A 19,215-nucleotide genomic window follows, 5' to 3' on the forward strand; every position below is an offset into this window, starting at 1 on the left:
AGCAGTGCTGGGCTGGGTGAGGGATGCCCACAGGGTCTCACAGCCTGCCCAGAGCTGCTGCTGGCACCATCCCAGGTGCAGCCAGAGCCAGCTGGTGCCTGCTTTTGGCTGGCACAGTGAGATAACTTCTGTCAGCTCCACTTCCACAAGAAAAAGACCTGGCTTTTCTCATCCAGGAATTTCACATCCCTCAGCTGTTGTCTGCCCAGTGATTTCACGAGTGCCCCTCTGTCCCATCAACCAGGGGCTCTCTGCTGATTAAAGCCCTGACCCTAAAAGCCTGGAGAAGCCCAGGAATTGTGATGCAGCTGAATTACAAACCCTAACTGAAGCGGGTGCATTTAATATAGCAAAGTTTAAAAATGTCAGGATTTGAGGCTGCTCATTGTAGGCAGCCACTAATTACAGGTGGTAGTTTTTTCCACCAAGTCTCTGTATAATTCCTACAGTTTAAAACAACTTTAAACAATGACAAGCATTAGGCTGTCTCAGGAAATAGTTGCTACCAGGGCAGTCTGTAACAAGCATAAGGCCCTTAATTGAAAAGCTTCAAAAAGGTGTTTTAAATGTAGTGTAGGGACTGAGAGAAGGCTTGGCACTCACTTCTTTTTGCCTCATGAAAACTAAGGCTATAATAAAAATGTGCCACCTTTTTTTATGCTATGCCCACTTCAGAAAACTTCAGAACTCTGGCTTTAGTCCAGCCTTTTGCTAGGATAGGTTGTGGCTTGTAGCTTCAATCATAAACAGAAGTCTAAAAAGTCTCCCAGCTGTAAAATTGTCTATTCAACACTGCAAGATTTTTCATGGCTAAGTGCCCTGAGTGCATCAAAATGCCAAATAATGCTGATTTGAACTGTGTATGCAGATCATTTTACTCCTCTTGACAGTCCCCATATGCAAAATAAATAGCTGATGATTTCAGTGTTGTTTATGCTCAGAACTTCAGTAACCAAGATGAAAAACTACACGAGCTCTTTAGAAATCAGAATCACAGAAAGCACCTGCTCAAGAAACACGTAATCAAAGGAGGTAGAGATGCTCCTGGAAGCTTCCCACAACACTCATGGCTCTGTCCTTATGGCTCTTGTGAGTCATTTTACAAACTTCTTCACCACATTATCCCATTCTCTTCAGGCAAAGTGTTTACATATGTTAATTAACAACTCAAAGGGATAAAGTTAAATATCAGCAGAGCTGTCTTCATCTTCCTGGTGGCTGAAGAGTGCTGCAGACTGGAATAAATAAATAAATAAATAAAACCAGTTTTTCAGTGTGGTCCACAGTCTCAGCTTCAATGCAGGCATGGACAGAAGGGAAGGCTGTGTGTAAATCCCCCCTTCTTCTTCCATTGCAGCACCAGAGAAATCTGGAACCTTTTAAATTAGAAAGCAGGTGGCCGTGCACTTCTCTGTGGCATATGTTTCTTTTAGAAAAAGAATGTTTTGTGATGCTGCTCATTTGTGTGATGCTCAATCTATTGTCTGATGAAAGCTTTAGGAAAGTTATTCAGAGGGCAGCTGAAGAAAAGTGTGTATTTAGTGTTTTTCTGCTGGTTATGTTTGCACTGAACCAGGGGCTGACTTACAAGGAGCAACCTGGCCCAGGTATGGTAATAGCTCAGCTAATTTAATTACAGCACTGATGAAGCTTTAAGAAGATGAGAATAATGCCATCACTGAGGCCTTTGGGCTGCCTGGATGATTTCCTGCAGCCTCTCTCCCCATCACAGGTGGCTTTTGGTGCCCACGGGTGTCACCTGGTGAGGGAGGCAGAGGTGAGAGGGGACTGTCACCTATGCACCACCAGTGACATCTTTAAGCTCCTTATTCCTCCTCACTGGAGTTGTGACACTTTCCCACATGGCAATGAGTAACTTTGGGTGGCCCACCAATAATCCCCATGCACAATTTCTTCTTGCTTTTTGTGTCATGTGCTGAGATTAATCATTAATTTTCATTTGCAGCTGCCTCAGCAAGCTCATGACATAACACTTATTGTAAACAGCAAATTTCATTTCCATAGCCAGGTTCTGAAAACCAACTTTTTATTAGTATAACTGACAAAACTCTAGTGTCAGTATATCTCCAAAAACTACATAGGAGTGTAGTGTACTGTTTCAGTAATTTGTATTCTAGTGTGAAAGGTTTAAAATGATAGATGCATAGAACATCTATATTTGCAACAAATAAAAAGCTAAAAATGAGGTGAACTATAGTGTCCAAATCTGTGAGGGATCTGATCTGAGTTGTGGCCATTGCAGCAGGATTTTCTATAACAGAAAATCCTTTTCCTACTAATTTCTGGAAGATACGAATGGGGATTTTTTTTTTCCTGCTCATAAAATACAACCTCATGTTGTCAGACTTGGCTGCAGTTGGTTTTGATGTGGATTTCCTTACTCCACAGAATTGGTGTAGGTTTAATCTCATCTAGACTATAGCTTCTATTTGAAGATTTTTCAGAGAGGGAATCTAAAGCCAGCTCAGTTCACAATCATTACATTGTTCCTTTTAGGACAGGGGTCCAACCAGATGTGCTGTACTCCAGCACAGGGCAGCCCTCCCCAAAGCCATTAACTTCCCAATCCTTTTCCATCTGCCAACAAACTGCCTCTGCTTTTCTGCTTTGGTTTCCTTTGATTGTTTGTGTTGTCCAAATGAACGTTCAGATGCTGTTCTCGCCGTTTTTCTGCATTAAAATATCAATGGAAATCCCTTTGTCTGCACGTGGCTGATTTCCCAGCACAGTTCTCCTCCAGCCTTTCCCCCAAAGGAGGTGTTTCTTTTCCACCACCAGCCATAAACGCCAGTGGGATGAGGAGTTCCAGCTCTTTCCATTCACTGCAATAAACCTTTTTAGCATCACTGTGATGGATCTGTTCCATTATCCCCAAGGATAATGGGAAATGTGGAATTCAGGGGAAATAACATTAGACAATTTTGCAAAGTTTTCTCTGTAACATGAGTTCTCTGATGCCATTCCAGTTTTTAAATATATTCCAAAGGGAGAATACATGATCTACCAAAACATGAACAATAAGTGAATCTCTTATGGCACAAATCAGGAAAACTTTGATCCACTGGGCTCTGCAAATATTTGCAGATGGTTACATCCTACTTATTTTTGGTTTTAAATAATCATCTCAAAATATAACTTATGAAGTTAATTTCAAGAGTAGGCTGGGGTCTTAAGTTCCAGAGTGATCTAAGGAGAAAATATTTCCTAATGGCAACAGAATTCTTAGTGTGAAAATTGAAAAAAAAAAAAAAATAGTCCTGCTTTCAGTTAGCTAGTAAGGATTTTAAAATACATTTTGGACTTGGCTTCTTTTCCTGAATTTTTAATTTCTTTTTTGGTTTTCCATCTTGGGTGTCTTTTTTGGGCTGGTTTTGAATTCTTCACATATTTGACGATGATGAACGTTTGTATTACATTTAGATTGTACAAATCTCCTGCTCCAGGGCTTCTCTTGCTTACACATAGGAGAGAAAACAAACTTTCCCCGACTTGAGTTTTGTTTTGAGAGGGTGCTGGAAGAGGCAGACACTCCTTTCTCTGCAGAAGAGGCAGAAGAAGAGGTACAAGCTGTGCTGGAGCCCTGATATTTGAGTCTGGGGGTGGGTGTGGTGGGATTGCTCACCAGGAGCTCTGAGCCCCTTCCTCACTCTGAGCTCTGCAGGGTCACTGGTCGAGCCTGGGGAATTTGCACATCCTGGAGTTTGGAAACGCTTGGTCTGAGCTGTGCTCACATTCCCTGTGCCCCTGCCCTGCAATTGTTGAGCTTTGTGAGTTCTTGGCACTCTCCAGAGAGCAAAGCCTCTGTTGCTAATTTTTCAGTGAAGCATTAAAAGATCTGTTTAAAGATCTGTTATAAACCAAGCTGTGTTTGTCCATTTTCACTTTACTGGCCAGCAGTGTGTAATAATACTTCAAGATGAAAGATGATAACTCCACAGACACAAACAAGTTGGAGCAATAAATGCATTAGTTAAGCACTTTGCTGAGGTGCACAAGGGGTTTTCTAGTGCTAAATCCAATGCAAAAACTACCCAGAGAGGGATCCTCCACTTGAGCTGAACCTATCAAAAGCAAAATATTTCAATGAGACTACAACTCTTCAGAATAAGTGGTTTGCTTCACACTGCGAGGGAGTATAAATGATAAAAAGGAGTTGTTTGCATTCAAACAGAGGAAATGCAATGAAATTCTGTGGAATAAAGAGGTCAAAATGACACAAGGTAGAAAATCAACAGCTTTGAAGGCAGCTTTTAGTAGGTTCAGAGAGAGTGGAAGTCATTAAATATACACTGGTAGCGTAAAAAAAAGAGAAGATATGGGTGTGTGAGAAGTAACAAGGAAAAATAAAGAAGTAGGGAAGGGGAAGGGCTGGAATGGTTACTGAAAGCAACTAAAGGCTCTAAAGAAAAAACATGGGAAGTAATGACATGGAATAAAATGTAATTCCACCAGATGATGAGCAATAGGAAGTGTTTCCAACGTGAAAGTGTTGATGAAGGAGACTGTGGGCTTTTCAAGGCAAAGAAAATAATTTCTAGACAATAGACTGAGCCTCGGCAAGAAAAAAAAATTAAATAAATTCCCTGCTTCAGTGTTCATAAAGGATATGGAACAGATGCCAAGAGCAGATGTACAGTTTCAAAAAGAAAAAAAAAGAGAAACATTGCAGAAAATCATTGCTGTAACAGCTGATCAAGAAATAAAACAATCTCAGCAGTGGGGAAGAAAGCCAAAATTAAACAAAGATTCATCTCACTGTTCTGAAGACATCTAGAAAGGAAATATGAGCCTGGGTCACAAATGTTAAAACAGGGAAGCAAGGATAGACTAAAGGGATATTAAATAGGGATATTAAACTCAATGCCCCAGAGCCTCATCTTTCAACTCAGAGAGAATGAGAGGGAATGAGCCTTAACTTGTGGTTTTCTTATAAAGGGCTTGAGGTGTTATGACAATAGAAGCATCCCTTTAAAAAGAATAAAAACAAAAAAAAAGGGAAAAATAAGAATTTGTTCTTGTTTATTTCCTCTGAAACATCCATTTTGTGGCTCATGACTTTCTGGATCGTGTCTTCCCTCTACAGCATTAGATGTGGATCAAATACATCAGAAAATAATTGGTTTTTTTCCATTTTTGGCACATTCAAGCCACTGAGTGTTATGTTTTCAAAATGAAGAAGGACATTTTTCCCTTGTGTTCCCGTGCTTCACAGGATTTATAACAATAAATATGAGCTGGTAGCTGAGGGGAATTGTGCTTTGCAAAGTGGCTAGCACAAAAGTAAAGCATCACGGACTAAAATTAAACTTGGGGTTTGGGCTGGTTTCCAGCGGTGAGATCCAATTACTGGTGATGAAGGGAAGGGAGCAGAGTAAATCAGAACAAAATTATTCCTGCAGCCAGAAACCAGAGCTGGGCAAAACCTTCTGGATGAGGTGGGGCACAGGCTGAACATTTTGATTTAAGAAGGGAGCTGATGCAAAGGTTCTGGGGAAAACACTTTCCTGTCAAAAACCACTCAAACTAACAGGACTTTGCACTTCAGCTGAAGTTGAGTGGATTGTTTTGAATTTCCTTGGGAAGCAGCCAAAACACTTCAAGAAGTTACAGTAAATTCATAAACTTATCAAGAGAAAAATAAGGTGCGTTATGATATTTGCAGGGAAGGAAAATGTCAGCGCGTGAAAGGACTTGTGCAATTATCATATGCATTCAATTTATCTTTGAAAAATAAGTCAAAGGTTAAAACAGAGAATAGAGAAAATGTTGTGTCCTAGGTGCCAGGTGACATCTCTGAAAACCATGGGTTCCATGGGTGTGAGAATGTGTTTTGGCTGGTGGAGGACTTTGAAAAGATAATTACCACTGGTTTTCTTTTTCTCCTGTTATAATTTTGCAGTCAGAAAAGCACTGGGGCCACATTCTGCAGCCATTCCTATGTAGTATCACCAAAATTACTGGCAGTTTTCTTTGTGTGGATGCATGGCACAGGTGAAACTTCCTGCATTAGTAAGAAATTTGTGAAGAAAGGAGCCTCAGGAGGATTCAGGAGGTCTGAGACACTTGCACTAGCTACTGATGTTTTGTCATTTTGAACAAATAATGAAGATATTTTTCCCCATGTCAGAGACTGAGAAGTAGAAACCATTTACTGCAGAGGAGTATCTGCCCAGAGAAAGGATAACATCATGGCCACTTCAGTAAACAAATTTTGAAAGAAACTTGAGAGGGAATAAAAATAAGATTTAAGAGGGAGGGAGAGTTCCATCAAAGTGGGTACTATGTGGGAGGGAGTCGTGTTTGTCTTTTTGCTCAAAGTGCAATAACTCCCTATCATTTCCTGCACTTTATTAATAACTGCTCTTCTGTTTAAAAATATTTTAATCCCTTTCATAGCTGGAATGACTCACCAAGTCTTTTTTCATTGTTAAAGATGATTTCTTCCAGTCTCTCAGCCACCCGAACAGCGTCCCCAGGGAATAGCACGGTGCTAAACCAACACTATGTCTATTTTGTTCCCCTGGATCCAGTCTAATTATTCTCATTAAGCTTAACAGACAGCTAAACATCTATGGTTATTAAAAATAAAAGAGTCAGAAAGCAATGCTGTACTCTGAGCTGTAAAAGAGATGTGAATCTGTCAGAAACAGATTCACAGCAGAATTTGAGTCTGCTGGTTCTCAGAAACAAGAGGATTCCTGCTGCATCACATGGAGATGTGGTGCTGTTTTATACCCCAGGAATCACAGTTTTGCCTGGTTTTGCTCTCAGCACTCATGAATAGATAATCTTAGGGAGGCTTCATGCTTTTCCCAGCAAACTGTGCCGGGGGGCTCAGGCCAGACCCTCTACCCTGCTGCCCCAGCTGGAGTTGTGCCTCCAGCTCTGGGCTCCCCAGCACAGGAAGGACCTGCTGGAGTCGGTCCAGAGTTTGGAAACCACCAGGTTGATCAGAGGGATGGAGCAGCTCTGCCATGGGGAAAGGCTGGGAGAATTGGGATTGTTCAGCCTGGAAGGGAGAAACTTCAGGGTGACCTAATTGAGGCCTTCCAGTAGCTGAAGGAGCTGAAAACAAAGGTGGAGAGGCTTTGGACAAGGGTCTGGAGTGACAGGACAAGGGGAAATGGGTTCAAACTGCCAGAGGGCAGGGTTAGATGGGATTTTGGGAAGGAATTCCCAAAGGAGTTCCCTGTGAGGGTGGGGAGGCCCTGGCACAGCTGTGGGTGCCCCTGGATCCTGGCAGTGTCCAAGGCCAGGCTGGACAGGGCTTGGAGCAACCTGGGACAGGGGAAGGTGTCCCTGCCCATGGCAGGGGTGGCACTGGGTGACCTTTGAGGCCACTTCCAACCCAAACCATGCTGGGATTCTCTGCTCTGCCCCAAACATCCATTGTCCCAGGTTGCTCACCCAGTTCCACCCTCAAGGCTGGGGTGGAACTGGGTGACCTTTGAGGCCACTTCCAACTCAAACCATTCCAGGATTCTGTGGTGGATGGAGCCCAGCACAATTATTTAGAGCGGAGGCTTGGTCCCAGCTCATGTTCTCACCCTGGTTAGTTATTAACCCTTTTTTTGCCCTCCTGTGAGGGGTGTGGAGCTTGAGGAGAGGCTGCAGCTCCTGCCAGAGGACAGGGACTGCCAAAAGCCTGCAGCCAGGAGGGGAAGCTGGTCACAAATGGCACTTCCCAGCGATGGAAAATGTTGCTTTCCCCCAAGCTTTAATTGCTTTATTTCCATTCTCACCAGAGCGTGGTGCAGAGCTGTGCTGTCACACGCTGTCACACAGAGGAAGGGACCTGGCCACCACAGCTCCTCCCGCTGTGAGGTCTCCCAGTGAAACCAGAGATGCCTTCAAGTCACAAAGGTGATGTGGGGACACAGTTCTGGCTGCTGGGCTCATGCAGAGGTGCTGGTTAAGTGTAAAAGGGTGAGTTTATCATGCTACGTCAGACAGGGATATCTTAATTTAAAAGCAATTCTTTTTGCAGCATATTGAAGTTATTTTCCCACTTGTTGTCTGTGTCAGTGCTGTATGCAGAGAAAATTAGGCCTAGGGGATGGTGGCCCACCAGTTTTTTATTTGAAGTCTATGAGAAAGGAAAATGTGGTGGAGTCTCCATTTTTTGAGGTCTGTGTTCCAATGCATCAAGACAATAACTCCCTGAGAGATAGGCTATACTTCAAGTGTACTTTATGAGCTGAAGACAGAATTATTGACTTGGTTCCTTTAGCCTGTGTTGTGCAGGAGATCAAAGAAGGTGTTGGCAATTGTATTCTAGGAACCTGACCAATGTCACAAACCCAACATAAATAACCAGTGTGTGCCACCAAAGAAGTCACAAAGACGGTAAAAAAAAAAAAAGCGACACTGAGGAAAATGGAAATAATAGGATAAAAAATCTGACAGCTTTCCAAGTGAGAAATTTGTTTGAGAGTAATTATGTAAGAATACTATGCATAGTTTATTCCATGCCGGATCTCCTGGTGAGTGTATAAACATATTCATGCTGTTAATGTTTCCACTCAGAAGCAAATTGCCATTGCACTACTTAGAAATTTGTCAGCAGAGAGGTGGAAAAGGTGGGAATTAAGGTCCTGCTGCAGTAAAGACAGTCCCACTATGAGCAGTGAGCCAAGCTCAGGCACAACCCTGCAAGAAGGTGTTTGAGGGAAGATGTTTGCCTCAAATTGCTTGATCCCAGCAAGAGGGGCATTTCTCCCAGGAAGAAGAAGCTACCTGTCTTCCTCTCACCCAGAACCAAAGCCCTGGGAAAGCTTCTTCAGGGTATCAAACAATGGGGGTGTTCCTTCAAGTCTGAACATTCCTTCTATTCAAATCTGAACACAATGGACTTTATCTCCACTGGGCTCACTGGGGCCCTCGAATGTCAGATCTGTAACCCTGCAAAGCAGATCCTCATCACTCCCCATTGTTTTCCACCAGATGAAGATCTTCCATAGAAGCTGCATAAATAGGCCATTCATAAAAATATAAAAACATCTTGTACCAAGACAATAGCCCAACATCATCCCTGGTGAAGTTAGCAGAGTTAAACATGCAAAGAATTTCCCTCTCTCCTCCTGCTCCAGTGCAGAATTCCAGCCAGCACCATCTCTGCCTCATCTCCATTCCCACCACCACTTCATAAAAACTGGGAAGTAAAGATCAAGAGCAAAGGCTTTGGTTACCTGGAGAGCTCCTGTGCTCATGATGCAAATGGATTGTGATAATGGACACTAAAAGAGAGTCTATTATCTTGTCCTCTTTAAGAGGACTTCTTAGGAGATTTCTTTGATGTTTGCAAATTGGACAAGTTATTGATTTTGCTATTCATGATCCCATTTCTTTTTTTTTTTTCTTTTTTTTCCCTGCTTTCCTCTATGCTCCACATGCCCAGAGAGGAGGCAAATAACAAACTAGGACAGAAATGAGGGGTTAATTAATTTAATCCAAGAGTGGGTTTCCTCACACTATTGCCTGCATGGGAACATCTGTGTGTGCTTAGCCTTCCCTCTTCCTTCCACATGTGCCACTTGTATTTTGCTTTGTTGAAAAACTGAGGAAAAATTGAATTATTCAAGGCCTATTTTCAGCCTACATTTGATCACAGGAGAAGTTTCCTTCAGTCCTTGCTTGAAAAAAATGAAATGTGAGAAAGGTAAGAAGGATGTGGATGTAGCCCACTCTTTTACTCACACATTTCCAGGTTGTTTGCCTCTTTCTTGGACATATAATGTCTCATTTATTTATGCCACATCACCGAGAGCATCGTGGCAGCCCTCAGTGGTGATTTACTCACTGGCCACTTCTTCAGATCAGCGTCAGCCTTTACACAAAGCAGAAATGTTCCTTCCACCTGATTAGGCACCACTCAGGAGAGCAGTGGGAGGCCAGGGATTCTCTGGTTAAAAAGCTGATTAGCCTTCCCTAAAACAAACTTAAACTGAACCAGGGGTGAATGATCTAGAAAGTAACAAAGTGCATATAATTGGAGCAGAAATGGAACAAACTGTGCTCTTCCTTTTTGGCTTCCTTTCATGTTTTAATGAGAAGTGATAAGCACCATGTCTGATGTTATTGAAGGGCTTGAGTGGATGAGCCCCTTGTCTTGGGCCAGATGCTGCTATCCTTGACACCAACATAAACAAGAGCTTTCCCTGGGATGGATCCAAGGAGCAGAGCCCTGTCCTACATTGCAGCAGCCCAATTTTGAACCTTGAAAATCCCAGGCTTCTTTTCAGCCCTCCACATTGCAATGAGAACATCTGACCTCTCCGCTTAACCCTAAATTAAATTTGCCCTTGGTTTTCCTGGGCAGGAGAGTCAATTTACAAAACATTTGGAGCTGCTTGCTTCCCACCAGCATAAAGTTATGGGGAGGTCACCTCACAGCAGTGCCACGGAGCCCAGCCTTGTACATCTGCCCGTTGTCACACGTGGAGCTGCACATCAGCTGTGCTGAGGACAGAATTCACATGGTTTCTCCTTGGGGCAGCTTCTTATGCTCAAAGTGCACTGAGGCTGAAGGAGGATGCACAGGAATTCCTGCAGAAGTCTCTGGCTGAGTTGAAAAGGATGCACTGAAACGTGCTGCTGTAATGGGAATGTAATGAAAACTGTAATATCAGCACTGGTGAAATGATCCAGTTTTTTAATATCATGCTACAGATTGCTCTGCTGTCCTGTACCTTCATATTCTTGTGGGACAGCTTAAAAGAAATAAAGGTGCTGCACCAGAGATTTTTGGGGATCTGATAAAAATCAGTCTCTCATCAATATCCCTTAACTATGCAACTAGGGACAATATATTAATTTCCAAGTGGGGGGAAAAAAAAGAGGGTAAAAAGTCCTTTCCTGTGTTTAATCCTAAAATTATTTCCTGTAGATGCTGGATATTCTCCTTATGGCCCTGGAGGTGATTCAGTAAGAACATATTTGACTGTACTTTGAAGCTCTGTCCCCTCACCAAGCACACAGCTGTACAACATCCTACACGAGGCAAGAACGAGGATCTGACTTGGATTTGAATGACTTCTTGGTCCAAACAGGAATGAGGCTGAGCCAGCTCCCTTGCCTTGGTGTATTTTAGGAAGCTGATTTGGATTCTGGGGAGCTAAGCCAAGCCTTTGTCCCCCCTAATCTGCCCACTCTGAGTGAGGGGTAGCAGTGCCAGCCCTTAGAAATGTGCCAGTTGTGTTCCTAAATGCATTCAGATTTTCAGGCTGAAGGTGTGGGGACAGGCCAATCATTAATTCTCAGTTTAATTTCTTTTCCAGGGGTGTTGTGACCTCCTGCCCACGGAGGTTTGGGGCTGTGCAGCTGCGCAGGGCTGGGATGTCAACACTGGCATGCACAGCTGCCAGCATTGCTCAGAGGTCAGGCTCCCCAAATTGGGAGACAGTCCAAGAGGGGAAGGAAGAAACCTAAAGCTTGGAAAAAGGTGGGGGGAAGAAATGTCTGAAGCTTAAATGTTTGTGGCAGTTCCTAAACTATGGTGAGAGGTGCTCCTGTCTCTGCAATCCAGTTCAAAGCCAGGGTTCAACCAAGAGCCAGGCTTCATTCCCAACTCCACCCTCAGCTTCAGCAAGGCCAGACCAATTCTCCCAACACTTGACAAAGCAGATCTATCCCAGGGAAGAGTTTTTCCAGCATGCTGGGACAAAAATCTGGCAACGCCTCTGGACAGCTTCAGCTATCAAAACACTCTGGGGCCTCTCATTTATTGGTAAGATTTTCCAGTGATTCCTTGTTTCCTATGCTTTTCCTATGATTCCTTGTTTTCTCTTTATAGATTTTTGTCTTGCCTGTGAAATGACAAACCCTAAATGTGTTTGCTTTATTTCTGTCCTTTTAAAACTCTTCTTAAGAAGGGTAGCAAAGAGATGCAGGAGGATGGAAGAGGCTGTGGAGGGATCAGCTGCTGAGCCATGTCAGGGCCATGCAGGGATCCAGTGCCTATGGACCAGTCTAAAGCTTGGCTCCATCATTCAGGACACAGGCGAACATTTTTTTGGAGGCTGAGAGATATTGGGGTGTCCCTTTTGTGCTCCCTCTATCCCAGCTGATGCCATCCCAGCTCCATTTCACAGTGTAGGGCAGGAATTCCCTTCTCCCGCAGAGTTTAGGAGAGCATTAAAAGATTGCTTCGTGCCAACCCAGCTCCAAAAAGCAAGTGAAGGCTTTGAACAATTTGTGAGTGAGTGGTATTTTTATCTCTGTGGAAATGCTCAGACCTTCCAGCACAGGCTGTATTTCTGCATTAAGTCAAAGTGAATGATCTCATACCCTTGAATTAAATTACTGGGGACCATGTTGGTAAAGTTGGCTTTATATTGATGGTGTCACTTTATTGTCCCTGCTCTGTGGCTCCTTCCCTGTGTCAGCGTGGCAGTGAAAGTCCATTGTGGATGTTCCAGCATCCCTGTCACTTAATGCAACTGTCTCTGGTCTCACAGGATAGATGGCTCCATCCTAAACAGATTAACTCCTTCTGAGGAGCAACACAAAGGGGATTTGTTTATTTTTATTTATATTTTGGATATGCATGCAAACACACAGCTGTACAACAAGGCGATTTGTGTGCACATCAGGGAGAAAACAGACCCTGAAAAGTCCCTCCCCACATCCAAAGGCCTGCAGAGAGGATGAGCAGGAGGAACAATGAGAAGCTGAGCCCTGCCCTGGGATTGCATCAGGCTAAATAATATTTATCTCTGCTCATTAATCCACCAGGTTCGTGTGGAATAAGACACAGGTGACTCACTTGATGGGATTACTAACACTGTTAAAACTCTTAAACTTCTGGAAAGCTCCCAACACTAAACTCTCACTGAAGTTTCTTTTTTTATATGTACAAATATACAACAGCAAACAGGAAATTCTTGAAGATAGACTGGAGGCCTGTCCCTAGAATACAAGATGATATCACATGAATTTCTGTGTTTCAGCTTCATTTAATAACACCCAATTTTTCTAACCCGATGGCAAAATAATTTTTCTAAAACACCAGCAAATTTATTCTATTTTCTCCTAATAAAAATTGAGATGTCCTGATCAAGGGTTTGATGCAAAAGTGAAAGAAAGCTGTGATAATCTTTCCACTGACCTCAATAAGCTTGGATAGAGACCCTGAAATAAAAGTTAATGTGTATCAGGAGAAACAGTGAGCTGGAAGTGAAGCAACATAGATAAATCTATTGCCTAAAATTGCTGCAGGAATAGAATTTGTCTGATGTTTTAGAATGGTTGGATTCTAAAATACATTCTCTATGTGGTTAGAGCAAGCATTTTCCTTAAATGAAAAAAAATTGAGCCAGTCAGACCTCTCTGTTTGAATGCTGATGACATTTTTCATTTTTATGCCCTTCTCCAAAGTAGAAAAGCAAGAGATTTTGCTGAAGCGATAAGGGAATTTATACATTCACAACAGATCTGCACTATTATGACTCCAACATGTAATGCTGAGGCAATAAAATTTATGACTGTCTTCCTCAGTGCTTTAATGAGGCATTGCAAGGCTCACTGTATATTTGCAAATGTCTTAACAGATAATGATTTTAAAAAGTACTGGAGTACAGCTGCCAGCACAAATGGTCATAACACCAATTATCTTTGCAGGATTTAGTCATTATGTGGAATCAGAGGCAAAGCTGAATCACGGGCCAGTTTTCTCCTCCAGTTTGGGAGGGAAGTTAAGGGAATGTGTTTCCCCAGACCCATCTCCCATTAGCTTTCCTCTCCAGTGCTGGCATAATCCTAGCAATTAAACTGAGCCTCCTGATGAGACTTATTCTCTTTAATCCGGTTTGTTAGGGGCGTCAGCGGTTTCACTAATCCCCGTTTGGCACGCCTGCTTTTCCCAGCTCAGCCCTCCTTGGGACAGGAGCAGGGGAGCTCTGGGAGTGCCTGGCAAAGGGACGAGGGGCTGACACCCCACCCGAGCGGCTGATCCTAAATCCACAATCAGCTCAGAGTCAAGTGGCACCAGGGAGAGATGGGGAAGCGAGTGGATTGACAGAATTGGTTGTGGAAATGTATTCCTGGCAGAAAACTCTTCATTTCCATACATCTGTGGGGCTGGAAATGGCAAGAGAATGAGTGGGATCCTCATTGTCGCCTATCTCCAAGCTCCCCAAACTCTTCCATGGTTTTTGGAGTGAGTCTGTTCGTTTGGGAAGGAAATGGCAAACCATTAAAACCTTCCATCCCCTCTATTTCACTGCCAAGACATGGCCAAACCCACGGGCTTCTTTCAGGTTAGGCCAGTGTGTGGGGTTTGGAGCGTTCCAGAAAGATGCAATCATAGAATCATGGAATGGCTTGGGCTGGAAAGGACCTTAAAGATCATCTAGTTCCAAACCCCTGCCATGGACAGGGATGCCACCCACGAGATCAGCTTGCTCAGGGCCCCAAACAGCATCAGGATTTGATGCTAATTCCATTTCCCCTAAGTTCTGAATCAAACAATAGGGAGCAGCAACTTCTTTATTTCCCTTCAGAAGAAGGACGTGTGTGGCCCATTGACCTCTTCAACCTCCCCTGTCTGCTTTTAGAGTCAAGGGAGAGCCTTTTATGGGTCATTTTTCCCAGGTACCACACAAAGCCTTCCCCAAATACCTTACACTGTGCATCTCCATCCTCAGGGACCTCCAAGAGCAGCCCTTGGCAGAGGACTGGGTCAGCAGCTCCTGGATTTCACAGCACAGGCTCCTGGGGGGTTGGTGAGGAACCCAGGGCTGCTCTGCTGAGCAGTGACTCAGCTCCCCACCAGAAAGGCCAGGGCTTTACTCATAGGTCGTGATGAAGTCATTAATCCTGAATTTCCACCACGCTGGACTGCAGTTCGAGCAGCTCCCACGGCCTCAGAGTTTACTTAAGCAATTCCCCCTGGCTGCCATGGGTGAAGCCATGGAGAGATGTCCAGACACTGGTGTGCCCTGCACCCCTCCAGCACCCCCAGTTACTGCCCAGCTCTGAAGGACAAACCTTCCCCGTGCTTTCTTGTCTGCTCCCACACCTGACTGGCCAGACAAGGCAGAAATCTGTTTATTAATTTAGCTTCCAGGTCAGGCATGAAAGCAAAGGATGTGATGAGCTCACTGGCCTAATGTCCTTAGCTGCTTGGGTTGATTTAAGGTATGTGTTTTGGTAAGGTCCAGAGACCAATTTTTCCTGTCTAATAAAGCAGATAAATGAAAAGGAAACATTTGCCTCAAAATAGTTTGTGCAAATGCCCCTGGTTTTTCTCTCTGAAATAAATGAGATTTTTATTTTTGTCTCATGCACTTGGATGCATTTCATAGGGTCATAGAATAGTTTGGGTTGAAAGGGATCTTTAAAGGTTACCCAGTGCCACCCCCTCCCATGGGCAGGGACACCTTCTTCTATCCCAGGCTGTTCCAAGCCCCATCCAACCTGGCCTTGGACACTTCCAGGGATGGGGCAGCCACAGATTCTCTTCCATCCAGAGACAGAGCTTCATGTGGGGCTCTAAGCAGCAACATTTTGGTGATTTACTTTAGCTGGAAAATCCTGAAGACAAAAAAAATGATGCTGTGTGTTGCAATGTTGCCCTACAATTTCTTCTTAATCTCAATATTCCATAAATACATCCACCTTAGAATATGGTGCCACTGCAGGATGAAAATTGCCTTGAAATAAGTGCTGTATAAACCATGGAAGGCAGAGAAATTCCCAATCCAACCATTAAACATGAGAGGAAATGGTGACAAAACAGCCTGGCAGCTGCCTGCTCACACCTGAGAGCAAACAACACTTCTTGAAGTGAAGATCCCTCTGAAATGCCCATTTTGGAGCAGCATCCCATGAGCAGGTAGAATGTGAGCATTAATTTGTGGATTGCAACATCCACCGGGGTCACAGTGAAGACTCAGCTCTTTTATGCACTCACGTTGCTAAGAGCAAGGGTTGCTTTCATTTACCAACCCACAAATCCCATGTGTGGTATTATTTCCCTGTTTTTCAGGGCTAAGAAATGTGTCTATATAAAACCTCTCAGAAATATTGCTCTAAGGATTCTGTAATTCATTGTAACTCCCAGCTCTAATAACTACAAGGTGATTTTTCATAGATTTCTAAAATTGGCAGGCTAATATTTCTTGGATCAGTCAGAAAAGAAATACTGCTCTATCCTTTGCTTATCCTTTCCTCATCAACAAGTGTAATTACAAAACCATATTTCCCCAGCTCAGGATTTCAGGATTCCCTGTCAGAACCATTTTCCCATCCTCCAGGAGCCAATCTGAATTTTATTACGCCAGGGAAATGTCAACTGATTCATCTCCCATCCCTGATGGCCATACCTTCCACTCCTGCCTATCAGATATCTGTCACAGCTGGAATGGATGAAAAGAAGAGACATTCTCACAAACCTAAAACTGCAAGATATTCATACTGAGGAGAAAAAAAGGGGGATACAGAGGTTTCCATCCTCCCCAGAGAGAGTGGGACAGAGCAACCTCTGAGCTCTGGGGAGGGAACAGAGCATCAGCTTCAGAAAATAAATAAATAAATAAATAAATAAATAAAAATCCAAACACATTCTGCTTATGGAGGGATCTGTGTGGTACCATTTAGTGCTGTCATTTAATCAGCTCAGAGGTTTAACCTGCACTGGGAAACAGCCACCTCTGTGGAAGCCATGAGGAAGAAAAATGGCATTCCTAAGCCAAAAAGAGGAAGGCCCTTTCCACGAAAAGGTTATGGATGCTTTTAATTCCAAAGCCCCATGTGCCAGGGCTGCAATAATTGATGCTGGAACTTGACAAGCCAGATCAGTGATTAATGGTGAGTTTGCTAGTTTTGAACTAAGAGCTGCAGCAGAAGTTAAATCCATTTGTAGCCTGTCATAGGAGGGGTGTGCTTTTAAAAAGACAGGCAGAAAATTGGCAGGATGCTTTACAAGGAGTCTGGTGGAGGGAATGATTTTCTGCATCCTTTAATAACAGCTTAATTTCATTTAAGGCATGCCACATATTCAGGTTACCACAAGCACAGGGTGGCTTATCTGACAAGTGGTTGTGATGGATCTCCTGTATGTTAAACACTTTCCTTCAGGAAGTGTCAAAAACATGATGGATTTCCTTTTATCCCTGTGCCGTGGGGAGTTCTGTTGCAATTCCATGCACTTTGTCAGAATTAAAACAAAAATCCAGGCAGGCAGGAATGAGTAAAATGGAATGCAGGCAGTGTATGTCATTGCTTTTGGTGGGAAAGAAGGGGTGGCATGAATCTCACCTTTTAAAAGATCTTTACCCACAGGTGGAGCACCCCTTTGCCTGAATGGCAAGTGGTCTACAATTTCCAACCCTTCTCTCTGAATTGCTGGATGTGAAACCAAGGATCAGCCCTGAAATGTTGCTAATCCCAGGTATAAAGCAATCAAGAGTTAATCTTCAAGTTCTCACGCAGGGAAATTACCTTTTGTCAGCAGTGGGCTCCTGACTTGTGCACACAGGTCAGGATTTGACTCATTTGTGATGGTTCACACCAGAGATGCAGCAGTGAGAAATGTGGCAAATGTGTTCTGAACAGCAGCACCGTACTGGGATGGTGCCAATGGCATGTCCTCCTCAGGGATGGCTTTTTGGGAGCACCCTCTGCCCTCCCTGTGGTGCAGGAAGGTGCCACCATGGCATGGCAGTGGTGTTTTAAAGCAGTGACACAATTGTCACCGCTCACACTTTCACCATGTGAACCCAAAGTCAAGGTAATCAGAGCACAGATTCTCCTTCCCTGCAGGAATGAATGCCTGTTGCTGAAATATTTCCAACACAGTGAAAGGTTAATGTATGCATTGCCATGCATGTAATTAACACTTCTCCTCGTGTAGCATATCACCTTTTAAAATTAGCATTGCTTTTGTCCATTTGTGGCAGGAGCTGGCATTTCTGCTCATATCTTTAATTTACAGCGCTGCTTTTCTGTCCTCCACATGTACCTGCAGCTCATTTCTGAGCCTGAGCTGATTTCTCAGTCTGTGCCCAGCCCTGGGAGTGCAGGGAAGGATGGGGAGGATGCTCTGCTCGTGTTCCCTGTGCACCCACAGCTCCCAGGGCTTCCCTTCAGGCTTCCTGCCAGTCCTGCAGCAGCTCCTCTCTGCCAGTCCAGCCCCTTGTCAAAGCCCTGCATCACCCAGGGATGCTCCAACCCACCCTGCCCTGTCATAGTCGAGATGGTCACAGTGCAAAGCAGCACACTCCATTTTCAGAAGGCTTCCAACTGTTTTTATTCTAGCATGCACGCTTTTTATACATTCTTACAAAGCTCATAAGTTTACACCTTACTCACTGGTCACAAGAGACAAAGTGCTTATTGGAACAGGCAGCTGCAGGTTTCTCTTATTTATCTTTCTCTCCCTCTTGGTTTCTATGTCAACGACCTTGGCAGAAAATTCTTTCAGGGGTGAAGATGGATCCTCTGATCAAACTTCTCCCTGGCTCACAGAAGTCACTGTGAAACCTCTTCCACCCCGCCCCTGTGTCCCAGCTCCCAGCGCAGCTCCTCTTGTGACATTTTGACATTTTGGTTCACCTGCCGAGCTGATGACATTGCCAGAGCTCCCAGGGGATGCCAGCTGAGTGCTCTGCTGCAGCCTCAGCTTCTTCTGCAGTGATCAAGGCTTTACTAGACCCGGACTAGGAGCTGGCTCAGTTCGGGGCTGATGGAAACGTTCAGCCCATTTAACATCTGAAAGCTTCCACAGTGTTGGATGTAAGCCATGTTCGTTCTTGGTTTTTGGATTTTTTTATTAAGGTTGGCACTGAAAGTGTTTGAGATTATATTTGGTGGTTAGATTTAGATGTTTATTATTTTATATTTATATTATAATTGTGAGTTTTGTAGTATTTTACTAAAAAGTTATAAAATGGTTTTGTATTTATAAGAGTTTTTTTATCTCTGTAAGTTTATATCTATAAATATATATTATAAATATATATTATAATTATATATTATAAATATATATTATAATTCTATATAAATATATTTTATATAAAAATATATATGTATATTATATATTAAATATATGCCTATATATTTTTATATCATAAATATATTTCTATATTTATTATATATATTTACAGTATTATATATAAATAAAAATATATATATTCTCTATTGTATCTATATAATCTGTATTTATCTCTATCTCCTCCTACAACAAAATAAAAGTGA

General features: G+C 43.2%; 1 long non-coding RNA gene across 2 annotated transcripts; it reads left to right on the forward strand.

Moving 5' to 3' along the window:
• Positions 1 to 7,638: 7,638 nt before the first annotated feature.
• On the forward strand, positions 7,639 to 18,803 carry LOC146767093 (uncharacterized). Of its 2 annotated transcripts, XR_014956194.1 has the most exons (3): positions 7,639 to 11,746; positions 17,302 to 17,410; positions 18,430 to 18,803. It is a non-coding gene; the product is annotated as an uncharacterized LOC146767093 (long non-coding RNA). The 2 variants fall into 2 exon arrangements; XR_014956193.1 differs by having other exon boundaries at positions 7,639 to 17,410.
• Positions 18,804 to 19,215: the final 412 nt, after the last annotated feature.

The sequence above is a fragment of the Lonchura striata genome, chromosome 6 (genome assembly GCF_050655825.1).
Source record: "Lonchura striata isolate lonStrDom1 chromosome 6, ASM5065582v1, whole genome shotgun sequence".
NCBI lineage: Eukaryota > Metazoa > Chordata > Aves > Passeriformes > Estrildidae > Lonchura > Lonchura striata.